The sequence below is a fragment of the Hibiscus syriacus genome, unplaced genomic scaffold (assembly GCF_006381635.1).
Source record: "Hibiscus syriacus cultivar Baekdansim isolate YM2019G1 unplaced genomic scaffold, ASM638163v2 tig00110683_pilon, whole genome shotgun sequence".
Taxonomy (NCBI): Eukaryota; Viridiplantae; Streptophyta; class Magnoliopsida; order Malvales; family Malvaceae; genus Hibiscus; species Hibiscus syriacus.
In genome coordinates, this window is record NW_024062823.1 from 2,303,337 (window position 1) to 2,316,144 (window position 12,808).

Sequence of the window (12,808 nt, forward strand, 5' to 3'; positions counted from 1 at the left end):
TGGTTGAAATTTTTTGTCATGGCACGAGTATATTAGGATAGTTGTTGGAATAATTTGAGGATGCCCGATGATGAAAGAAAAATCTTATTTCATAGGCCACAATTTTTTTATGACTGTTGAAGGATAGAGCCGACTCTAGGACTTGATACTTAGTGATCTTGTTAACACGATTATATGTTTTCTCTGCTTAAGGTGCTTAGAAAATATTTAGGAAAGAACTTTTTGTGAATCGTGGCATTAAATGATTGAAAAGATTAAGCTGGACTCCTTAATTTTTTAAATTGTGTTGAATTGAAAATAAATGCCTCGGCATAACTGTAGAGGGACACTCCTGTATGTGTTGTCATGACCTGGAAAACTCCTTAAATAAATGGTTGCATTAGCATATGAGTAGATGAAAGTAGTCACGCGATGACTCTACTTGACTAGCTCGGGGGTAGAAGGTATGTTCCCTTGAAGCTGTGCTAAAAATCCAAAGTATTAAGTTACATGTTGAATAAATAGGAGTGAAACTGTTCTTAGAGAATTATTTGATGCCTTGGCATAACAGATTAACTTACTTAGGAGTTTTCTAAATACGTTAAAGCATAACACACTGACAAAGAGTCTTGACCTAGGGAAAAATGCTTAATTCTCATACAGTCTTACATGTTGAGGCCAAACTTTTTGCTGAGGGCTAAAATTTTAAACCACATGATTGTCCTAATTCTTATATTGTCATGCACTTAATTTTTTCACTACTTATTATCCATTGCTTGAGAACAAGCAATAGCTTAAGTTTGGGGGTGTGATAACTCCGTAAAACATAGTGTTATGGGTCTTTTTACTTAGGTTATTGTTTGTCTAAAAGCCATTTGTGATAGCATGTTAGCTGCAAATAGTTGCATGTAGGACATATTTTCTTACGGTGGATAAGTTTTGTCGAGGCAAACTTTATTTGGTTTAACTGATTCTACTGAAGAGGAAGATTGTTTGCTGGTTATGTTGATGCAGGAGATAACAAAGGAAGAATTTATTTGTTGAGACAAATCAATTTGCTAGGGCCAGTGGAGCAGAAAAAGTAACAGTGAGGAACATATTTTCTTGCCTAGGCGAGAGTTATCATGCAAGTCTGATTCAACTTGATGACACCGCTGACGTCACTTGCCCAACTTCAACCTCACGTGCAATCATACCCTTATTAAGTTAATTGGGACCACCGCCAACCGCTATAACATTCATAAAATGGGTATGTAAATAAGGGTATTTAAGGAATTTCCACGTGCACTGAACCCTAGAAATTCCCACTATAAATACCCTATTATAATTCTTCATAAAGAGGATTAGAATCGAGAAGAAGACAGAACAATAAACCTGAGGCTTGGAGTAAGCGGTTGCAGCACTCCCCACTCGACCATTCTTGGTACCCTCCATAGTTGGACTTCATTGGAACGGTGGCCAGGCCTCGAGAGATTCTGGTTGCCAGAACAGGCATGGTGGTGGTCAGAATATCATGATAGAGATATGATTTTGGGTGTTTTCCTTCTTCTTTTTTATTCCCATAACGATTAAAGGGATGTACTTAATGAATGATTCTTGGATGATATTTACCACACCATAATTGTTTTATTTGGTGTTGGACGACGCTTGAAAGATACTTTGTATAATTGTTAATGATTGATGTAGTTCTTGTTTTTGCTAAGTGTTTTTTTATTCACTGTATAATATTTTGCCTTAACGCTGTAAGAGCCTTCGAGATATTGTCATTTTTATAGGACTAGATGCCTAATATCGAGAGAGTTAGGGTAGATCTACATGAACAAGGGCACTAATTCGAGATGATGAGGTTTTAATTTGTCTTCGAGATAAGGAGAGGGTTTAATTCAGCTAAAAAGGTAAGCACTTGAGTGAGATAGACCAAAGGATATAGTTTACGCTGAGTGGTATTACCGTAACAATAATCCCTGAGGAGACGATAGCTCACTTACTACTATATTACTTGCATCGATTCTGTATATTTGCACAGATTTATGTGCTAAAACACACATATTTACACATAATCATTTCCTACCATCGAATAATATTCAACCTTATTGCATATAGAGGACGCTCAAGAGAATCCAATTTATTCCAAGTTAATAAAAAACTAACCCTTCATAATCAAATTAGTAAAAATTGCAGGAGTGCTCGAAGAATGGGTGGTGGCTCGTACCAAACGAAGAGGCGAAGGTGACATATTTCTTGGACCACTATTAAAGAAATCATTCAATGTTATCCCGACGAGAATATACGATTTAACCTTTTTGCACTGGGTATTTATGGCTTAGTCATCTTCCCGAAGGCCTTGGGATATATTGAGGCTGCGGTTGTGGATTTATTCGAACAATTACCAAAAGAGGTCAACCCTGCTACTGCAATCTTAGCAGAGACCTTTTGATGTTTGAGTGCTTGTCGAAGGCTTTGAGGTGGTCGGTTTTTAGGATGCGCACAACTACTATATGTCTGGATCCGTAGCCAATTTTTGAAGATCAAAAAAGATTCATACAGACTGTTTAGTACCAGCTACTCGCCTTTGAGAGAATTCCTTAAGCAAGAGTCGCCAAAGGAAGTCACTAAAGACATGTGGATAGATGCCCTTAGAAATCTGTAAGACAAAGACATTGCTTCGTGTGCTCCTTGGAAAATACAAAGCGAGTTCCTTTATAAGTGTGGTGACTACAACTGGGTGATGCTGCTGGGTTTATGAGGAGGAATTGGGTACACCACTTTTGGTTCTGAGGCAATATGATGGCCTTAATTTGTCCCAGTCACTGCTGGATTACACTTATCTTAGTTTGTGTTTCATGGAAATAATTACAAGAAAAATATCCTTGATTCAGATAGAGCATGGAGGAAGACTTTCTGTACTAGAGCTGAGGCAACCAAGGTGATGTTAAAGCCATATTACGAGGGGTGGAGGTTTGTTATTATGAATGAAAATATTCATTTACCCAACCAAAAGGAGGATATCACTATAGAGGAATGAATTTGGATAGTCCCGTCAAAGTTAGAGATCCTAAGAGAGGAGTTCGAAACTGAGAAAGAGAGTTGGAAAAAAGATAGAGGAGTTGCGATGAGATAAGAATATACAAGTGCAATCGAATGATGTAGGAAACACAAATAAGAATTGAAGAGGATTTGGCTCAATGTCGAGCTAAAAACACAGAATTCAGTGATTACATCATGCAACTCGAAGAATCCTTGTTCCAAGAGATGGTTCGCTTGGGACCGAGTGACCTTAAGGAGAATGATGAAGAAAATGCCACACTGCGAAGGCAAATTCAAAGTCTGAAAAGTCCTCTGCAGGGCTGTCAAGTGTGAATCACTGAGTTAGAGTGAACTTCGAAGAAATTATTAAACTGTGACAAAACTTGACTGATTTCTATAAATAACAAAGTGCAGATAGAAATAGCATGGTAGTTGAGGCCGTGATACAAATGAGTGAAGTTGCCTGGTACATTGGGGAACTGGCTGTCGAAGAAAAGGTCATTGAGCACAATATCCATTCGGCTTCTAAGTTTGGGAATAAAATTTCATGACAGGTTAATGAAATTGTAGAGCTTAATAAGAAAGCTAAGCCATATCTGCAGACATCAACTATTATGTAATAAAAACTTTATATTCCAATGCAGGTTGTTTTGTGACAATTAACTTTTTAAGATTAATACCTTTTGCATACATTCATTCTTCATTGCATTTATTTGTGTATAAATTTTAAATATCTCGTATTAAGACATGCATTTATTAAGTAAAACACCAAAATAATATGATAAGGTTTCCAATCGCAGGTACCCTGGGCCATGTAACAACAAAAAAAATGTAACACCCTTACGATACTAGGAAAGTGAGTAAGAAGATGGAAGAAAGGTTAACTCGTATCCAACAAGTGTAGAAAGACATGCAGGTAGAAATGAAAAGTAAATTGGAAAAGATTGAGCCCGACATTGCAAGTTCACAACTGGATATGCTACAGAAAATAGAGGACATATTCAAGAGGCATGTTACAATTGAAAAATGTCATGCTAAAAATCCCTCCTCCTCTAGCCAGGAGCCCACACACCCTCCAAGTTTCACACCAGAACCCACTCCTCCTCCTAGTTTTATACCTATACACATCCCTGCTCGCTCTCCGGTACCTCATGAATCCCGACCTCATGCATATGTCAATAGTGAGAATAAGAAACACCATATGGGACCCCATATTCCCAAACAACTATCCGTCTATGCCAGATGTAAGGCTAAGAGAATTTAGTATCGAACACCTAAATCCATATCTAAATGAGTTAGCCGAGAAGGAGAAAGCTAATGAAGAGATAACTCAATAGCTGAAGAAATTGGAAAAAATGGTAAAATCGGTAGAGGTAATTGAACCATTATATGGGTTCGACGCCAGAGAGCTAAGTTTGGTCCTAGACATGATCATCACTATGAAGTTCAAGGTTTCTGACTTAGAAAAATATGATGGCATCACATGCCCTTCATCTTTTATCACCATGTTTTGACGGAGGATGGCTATCCATGTGGAATATGAAAAACTATTGATTCATTATTTTTAAGACAGCCTGACAGGACCTACTGCCAAGTGGTACAACCAATTTACCAGCGCTTACATTAAATCATGGAGAGACTTGGCAAAGGCATTCCTAAAATAGTATCATCATGTCATATATATGGTTCTTGATATTTAGACTCTTCAAAATATGGAAAAAGAAGCAATGAGACTTTACAACAATATGTCCAAAGGTGGCGTGATGTAGCCGCACAGGTCCAACTACCTTTACTCGAAAAAGAGGCTACTGTAATTTTTGTCAACACTTTGAAAGCTTCATACTTAGTCGATCTACTTGGAAATGCCACAAAGAAATTTCCTGATCTGATCATCTCTGATGAGCTTATCGAGAAATCTAAAAAAGCTGGCAATATCGAGGCAGTTGATGGGTCTAGTTCTAAAAAACTTATGTACCAAAAAATGAAATTGAGGTTAATATTACAAGCAACCACAACTAGAATACTACAAAAAGTGTCACAATAACCCAACTAAGGGTTGAGAGGAATGACATGAACACCAACATAAACGAGTCTAGGGGACCTCAAAGAATTACTGAGACCATCATTCACACCACTACCAGTACCTTATTCGGAGATACGCGCCTCATTATTGAAGGTAGACGTGGTACGTCCCTATCGTTTGACTTCTCTATAACCAATATACCCTCGCTGGTATGACGCAAACGTGCATTGTGATTACCATGATGGAATTGATGGTCACTCTATCGAGAATTGTTTAACCTTAAAAAAGGTAGTGCAAAATTGGATTAAAAATTAGGGGATTGGAGTTTGACTCACCATATGTATCAACCCACCCACTATCGAGTCATGAAGGTAAAGGGTTGAACGCAATCCATGATGAGAATGGAGGAAAGCGAAGATGGATAATTATGAAATCAAATCTCCCTTCAGTTGGGTATTCCAACAAATCTCCAAGGATGGTATGATTCGATAAGATCCCAAGCCAAAGCTCAATGAGTGTGAAAACTATTATGAATATCACCAGGAAGATGGATACAAAATTCATCTTTAACCTGAGTTTAGGGGTTAATACAAAAGTTTATGAACAATAAGGACATAAAATTCTTTGAGAAAGATGAGGGAAAAATAGAAGAGGATGTCTGCACATCATAAAATTCCAAGACCACGAATAGAACAAACAAGCTCGTGGTCATCATTGTAAGACCATCTGTAATGAATTTCGTGATAGCAACGGTAAAAGTTATTATCACAACCCCTTCAACAATTTCGTTTAAGGATACCCGCAAGATGCCTTAGAATTACACTAAAAATTTTTCAATGGTAAGAGAATCTAGTTCGATAGACAATGCAAAATGAAGAAAATGAGAAAGCACTAGGAGGAGACTTGATGAACGAAACAATGAGTGAAGTAGGACACTTCACAAGAAGTGGGAAGTGCTACTCTCTCGAGACATATAAAAAAACATACAAAGCAAAAGCAAAAGGAAAAGTTGCAGTGGTATTGTAAAATATATTTAATGATGAGCCCCCACCAACAATCAATGAGCCAATAACTTTAACACAAGAACAACAATTCTTAAAATTTGTAAACATAGTGAGTATAATATAGTTGGGCAGATACACAAGTAAAAAGCACGGGTTTTGATTATGGATCTATTAATGAATTTAGAGGTACATCAAAATGCTCTACTTGAGGATATACCTGTGAACAAGCTAGATTGAATTGTGGGGTACATAGCTGCTGACAACTACATAACATTTACTGATGATGAAATTCCTTATGGTGGAATGGGATCCATGAAAGCTCTTAATATCACAACACACTGCCTTGTCTTTCTAGGTATTTTAATTGACAAATGAATCATACTTAATGTTATGCTTATGGCCACACTGCAAAGGTTACCTGTGGACAACTCACACATGAGGGCATACTAAAGTGTTGTTAGAGCCTTTGATGGAACCTAGTGAGATGTGCTTGGTAAGATGGAGGTACCATTTTTGATTGGTCCTACTATCTATAATATTGATTTTGTGGTAATGGACATCAACCTGTTCTATAATTGCTTGCTTGGGAGGCCATGGATTCATTCAGTAGGGGCAGTCCCTTCGTTCTTGCACTAGAAACTAAAATTTGTGATAGATGGCCAGTTGATTAGTCTTGGGCCTGAGGAGTGTACGATGTGGAGATATAGTTAGCCAGATTAATTGATGAAGAAGAGCAGATAAAAGACAAAGACTTATGCAATGAAGCCATGGAGGGCTTGGTCATCAACATGATAACCGTGAACAACAAAGCGGGAAAATATTTGGCTGGAATCTGTCCTTGCTTCCTAGTAATCGTTGTTTTGCTAGCAAAATAATTTCGGCTTCTTTAATAAATAAAAAGAAAAAGGTAGTATCGAGAAGCAGGGTCGATCCACAGGGAATATGATTTTTATGATTTAGTAAAACCATTTGATTTAGAGGATGATAGAATTCCAGATGAAGTTTGAAATAAAATAAAATTAAAAGTTAAAAATTTAAAAAGAAAAATAATAAAATAAGTAATAATAAATAAAAGGGGAAAAATAATAAAATAAGAAATAATAGTAGTAAAGATAAAAAGGGGTTTTTAAAAGTTGTTTTTAAAATAAAAGATAAAAATTAAATAAAAGAAAATAATTAAATAAATATTCTAAAGATATTGAGATAAAGAGAAACTTATAGTGAAATGAGCCTCAGACTTCAGCTTCGCCTCAAATTCCTCGAATCATCGAAACTGATTTTTACTTCAAGATTCACGTCGACTTACAAGGACAATTTTTCGCTGCCAACTTGGATTGTGTTGTTTCAACAATAACTAATTCCGATCTTAGTTTCCTCTTAGCAAATAATTTTGCTAAGTGTGTTCTTAGGAAGTTGAATGTGCTTCAATAAGCAAATCCTTCTTCAAACATTAACCATAACACCAGACTAATGTTGAAAATCATTTTGATTTGAAAAATAAGCCCAGAAAATAAAGAGAAAATCCAAAGCGATTTAAGTGTCTTACAATTCTCACGTTTGGAATTGAGCCTTCGCTTTAGCCTTCAGCTTAAAAGAAAATTAGCTAAGGATGACCAAATTCATACTTATCATATTTGAAAACAAAATTTTAAAGGGAAATAAAGGAAGTACGCGAAAAATAGAGAGAAAAAGAAGATTTTATTCTCAAATGAGAGAGATATGTTTCTAGGCTCACCCATAAAGGGTATTTATAGCCTTCAAATTCCTAAAAATAAGCTAATGATAATTCTTAAAATAATATCTTTTATCCTAATAAAAACACTTACAACTATTTAAACTAAAATAACTAAAACAAAGATAAACTAAAATATTATTTAAAATAATATCCTAAATCCTAATTGAAATACTAACATCTATTTAAACTAAAATACAAAGATAAAATATAATGTTTAAAATATTATCCTAAACTTGAGTTTAATTTAAATATGAATTCTAGAAACGTGCGACCAATCCATTCGTGCTTCTAGAAACGCTGATTGAATCTTCTAGAAGGTGCTGACGTCATTGCCTCGTCAGATGTTTCATGCTTGAATTCATGCCCACTAGTCCAATATTGATTCCGAAAAAAAAAACTGCAGAATTCTGTCCTTTAAGTGCAATTTCCAGAATCTTACGTCCTGCACAGAAAATGAATCAAAACGAACAAATAAGCCACAAAAACCCAATGAGTAAGGAGTAATTTAAAAGCAAAATATTAACTAAATTAATCACTTATCAAATTCCCCCTCACTTATTCAATGCTTGTCCTCAAGCATTCATCAATTAACACATTAAAATCACAAGTTGCCATATTCAATTTAAATTTATTCCTCAAACTTCCAATCAAACTAAGTCCATGACATTTATCGAATTCAAGTTACAATCAAGCAAAAAAACAACTAAGAAAATTTAAAGTATGCAAGATATCCCAATTAATTTCCAATTTCAATGAAACATGACTCAATACCTCACAAAGATTCACACATATCCGCTCAAAGTGTTTGGGGTAAATGAAATCGATCAAACCGAAACTAACCAAAATGTTACCATTGGCTTGGAATCCAATCAATTCTCTACTATGAAAAATGAACATAATGCAATAATCAAGGGGTCTTAGAAAAGGTGTAACGAGGCTTAGGTCAGGGTAGGAAAAAGGCTAAAAAGAAAGGTTTAAAATACCGAAACAAGAGATCTAAATAATTAAGAACAATCCATGAATTAATCATGAAGAACAATGAAAGCCAAAACAAGGAAAAAAATCGATGGAAGGAAATTGAAACGATCAATTTTTCCTTATTCTTTTTTTATCTGTTCGAAACAATGATATTTTTATTTATTTTTTGCTGTTCGAAACAGTGAACGATTTGCCTTTTTCGATTTTTTTGGAAACATTGTTTTTTTCTATTTTCGTGGAACAAGAGTGATAGATGATCTCAAGTCTCGGTAAGGGTGTGAAAAGAGAGGAAAAAGAAAGGCTTTGGGTTTAACTGAGGTGTAAAACAAAGAAAGGGAAATATGCTCAAATTTGGTTCACTAGTGGAAATATAAATGAGTAGGCTTTTTGGGAAAAGTGGGTTTATCCTAGGTGCCCCTATCATATTAAAACATTATGTTCAACATATAGTCTCGATATGCATTGTGATTACAAGTTCTAGAACATCCTAATTAGTTCGACATGCATAAGTCAAACAATGAGCAAGAAAGAAAATGTATGCTCGTTGGGCCCAAATCTCACAAGAAAAGTTGATGTGCATTGTGCCAATTTCATCTCTATCGACAAAAGCATGAAATATCAATACTCAACAAAAAATCACTAGCTATATCAATCACCAATCATGCAAAAACATAATCACAATTCAAAAGGAAGCAAGAGTATAAAGTGAAGTTCAAGACTAGCAACCAACGATCCCAATATATCAACATCAAAATAACTCAATTTCAAACAATTAATCAAGTCAAGGAAAAATTTGACACATGCTTATCTTTCCCCCTCACTTAATCCGTTTTGTCCCAAAACGTATATTAAATTTAAAATCAGGAAGAGGAAAAAGAAATACTCCCCAATCAAGTGGCGACCACGGCCGCGGCCGCGACCACGTGTAGACGAGCCCGGGCGAAGGTAACAGAAGATCTCGACAAGGTTGGCTTCAATGGTGTCAAGGCAATCAGTCACGCCTTGCATCTCAGCTGCATATCTGGTTAGGAACTGACTGCCGAAGGTGGTTCAGTCTACCTCATGTACACATGTCCATTACATGGTGTGATGGTGCCAGGAGGTATAATGTAGGGGGCAGCGGGAGTGCCTGCAAGAAGTCCCATTGAATTTAAACATCTAGCATCAAGTGGATCCATAGAAAAAGCATGAGTGAAATTTGCAGTATCAAAGGTTAATGGAAATAAACGAGATGCTAAATGTGTAATATAAGGTCCGAGAATTAAGGGTTGTTTGGTTCGTACAACTCACGCAAAATCTCGAGCGAACCAATATCCTAAGTTTACCTTCATGCCAGTTTGCATGCACCATAAGAAAAATAATTCAACCTTACTCAAACAGGAGGTAGTATCATTTTAACCGGAATAGTTGTAGGTAAGGAACCAGTGTATGTAGCGGAGAGTAGGGTCGTGAATATACCATGTTTTGGTAGTGCGTGCCTTGAATTGAATACCTGTGTATCCTGTGACTGCCTCATAAACTATATCAGTGTTAAAATAATGTGGAATCTCACGAAAATATGTCAGATAATCATGGTCCGTAGAAAAATTGAAATCATTTAACGATATCCTAAAGTATTGTCCTTGCAATCGAAATGTAATAATGTCAGGTGTATTCATAGATATATCACGATGCTGCTGAAAGGCAAAAGTGGTATAGAACTCAAAAACTAATTCATAGTAAGTATCGCATCTAATGTTCGAATAAGGAGTCTAACCAATAGCAACGAAATAATGCATCACAACATCTCGTAAGTGTAAAGTGTTGAGTGTATGTGATCGAATATACTTACACACTTGAAATCTGTGGTGACAAATGCTATCGAAACTCCTTGCCTCGTGGTCATCAAAATCGAGATATCTTTGCAACTATTCCTCGGGTAGCACCAAATATGTTCGACCCCTTCGATTCCTTTTATCGAAAGGATTGAAGGTCTCGTCTGGTGGTCCTTCGGTTCTTCTGAGCCTGCTTAATAAGACATACATTGCGGCTTCCCAGTCGAGTAGTATAGTGGTGAAGACGCTGGTCCATACGAGGATGTGGGACTCGGTTGTGGTGGTACACCACCCGGAAAATTGAATACGTTCCTAAAATCTTCAGAATAACAAAAAATAGGTTGCCACATTAGTAACGGTTCAATTTCGAAAGGTTTGGAATTTACCTCGGGTTATTCAATTGTAGTAAACGATGAAGATTCCATGTTCGACATTGAACGTGTTCCCAAACCCGATGGGATGGAATAAAATGTTGGGGTCGTTGGAGATGACGGTCTGGACGGTCGTGCAATGCTCAGTCTGGCAGCGTATAGATTGAAGGAAGAACGACCGAATGATGGAAGGAGGTTGGTGGTTTTGGGGTTATGCCTTGATGTCCTTGGCGGTGATCCTTGTGGTCTTTGTGAACCTTGTTAAAGAGGTGCTGGAGTGGGAAGAGGGTTGGAATCACTTGGAATATCGATAACAACGGGCGCGGCGTGGTGGCGGCGTCCACCAATGTTGAGCGGCGGTGGAGCTCTTTGGTTTTCTTCATTACTTGTTCTTACCATGGTGAAAAGGAGTGGAGTAATCGGCTTGTGGAGGAGGCGACGAGTGTTGAACCGGCGGTGAGGCATTGAATGGTTATTGCGAGTTTAATGCAAGAAGAAAAAAGATGTTGGGGTGTTTAGGGTCTTATCACGTGGAAATAAAAGAAAGAAAAAGAATTTTAGTTTTGGTCAAACTAAAAAGGTGAAAAGAGAAAGTGTTGGGATTGGTTTAGAATTGGAAAGGTTAAGATAATGATAGATAAGGTAGGGCCCATAATGAATAAATTTGAAACAAAAGTGGATTCAAACTTGGAATTTTTGGCAAAAGAGGGAATAAAAAAAATTGGGGTATATTAACGTGCGCCTCCTGGGGGTTGGGTTTTGCTAACGTGCGCCTCTTCCTATTTCCAGACGTGAACTTGTTCTTTCTATTAAATATTCAGTCGGAGTTCGGGTCTGTTCAGATAAAAATAAAATAAAATAATAATTATAATGAAAATAAAGTTTGCTGAAAATAAAATAAAAATAAAAACATAATAAAATAAAATAAAACAAAAGTAGATCAGAATGGGTTGCCTCCCCTCAAGCACTTTTGTTTAACGTTGTTAGCTCGACAACCTAATTTTTCAAAGTGCGAGTTCATCTAAATTGATTTCTTCAATTAGACCAACCTGAGCATTTTCATAATACGAAATCAATCTTTGAACATTAACTTTAAATCGTATTCCTGAGTTATCTTCAATTTCAACAGCACCGTGAGGAAATACTTGAGTAACTGTAAATGATCCAAGCCATTTTGATTTTGAGTTTTCCTATAAAAAGTTTAAATTTGGAGTTAAATAATAAAACCTTTTGACTGAAAGAAAAAGTTTTAAAAGAAATTCTACTATCGTGAAATTCTTTTGTTTTTTCTTTAAATATCCGAGAACTGTCATAAGTATTTCTTCGGATTTCTTCAAGTTCATGAATGTGTAATTTCTGAGCTTCACCAATTGTATTCATGTCCATGTTACACTATTTAATGGCCCAATAAGCCCGATGTTCTAACTCAACTGGTAAATGGTATTATTTACCGAAAACAAGCCGGTATGGTAACATCCCAATGGGACCTTTATAAGTGGTTAGATATGCCCAAAATGCATCAGTTAATTTTAAACTCTAATCCTTTCAGTCCGGTTTAACAAATTTTTCAAGAATTGTTTTAATTTCCCGATTTGATACTTCAACCTGCCCATTTGTTTGTGGATGGTAAGCGGTAGCAATTCTTTGAGTTACTCCAAATTTTTTCATCAATGATTCGATCACTCAATTTATGATATGTGTTCCTATGTCGCTTATTATAGCCCTTGACTTGCCAAACCTGGAAAAATGGTATTTTTCATAAAATTAATTGTAGTTTTAGCATCATTATTCCAAGTGGCCATAGCTTACACATATTTAGAAACATAGTCTACAACTAAAATAATATAGGTATTTCCAAATGACGAAGTAAAAGGACC